The following is an 863-nucleotide window of genomic DNA, read 5'->3' on the forward strand; positions in this document are numbered from 1 at the left end:
TTATTGTCTTGTTAATCTTTTTATTGTATGATGTTAAATTGATGTTATATGATGTTTAAGACTTAAGAGTTAAGACTAAATGATTTGTATTATTTGATATTTAGTTATTTATTTATTAGAATTGACAATTTTATGTTCTACAAGAATATATATAAATTGTTTTTTAGGAACCCCGAAACACTCTGAAACGGTACGTTGAAATCGGCCGGTACCGAAATATTCCATTCCACTGGAGAAACCGAAACGGGCTCCGAAACGGTATTAATAACTTTGAGAAAAACATCTCAAAGGTACCTGTAGATTTTTCATTTTGACAATTCAATCCAAAAAATTCATATCAAGTACCAACATCAAGAATTATTATAATAATTATATTAAAGAAACTCCCAAAGTAAGTCAAAACTCTATGCAATAATTACAAGGACCATTGGGCACAAAATAATGGAAGTTTGAATAAATATAATTACACATCTTTAACTTGTCCCATTAGTGGAAATAAAATTCATAACCACTATTAGATACAAAAGAATGAGTCAACCCTACTCTAAGGCTACATTTGTTTCAGTGTAAAATATTTCCCGGGTGTAAACTATTTTGGGGAAAGGAAAATATTTTTTAGTGTTTGGTTGCATTTCAAAAAATGTTTTGGAAAATATTTTCTAGTATTTGGTTGTGTTCCTGAAAATGTTCTAAAAAACCCATTTTTATTATGTTTCTCACATTTTCTTAGGATCCAAACATATATTATTACAGAGAATCAAAATATATAAACAATCAAAGAAACAAAAATCAAAACAAAAAAAAAAAAATCAAAAAAGCAACGAAGCGTAAGAGAGGAACTTAAGTAACAGAAAGAGAAAGAT

The sequence above is a fragment of the Quercus suber genome, unplaced genomic scaffold (assembly GCF_002906115.3).
Source record: "Quercus suber isolate HL8 unplaced genomic scaffold, Cork oak 2.0 scaffold_1199, whole genome shotgun sequence".
Classification (NCBI taxonomy): domain Eukaryota; kingdom Viridiplantae; phylum Streptophyta; class Magnoliopsida; order Fagales; family Fagaceae; genus Quercus; species Quercus suber.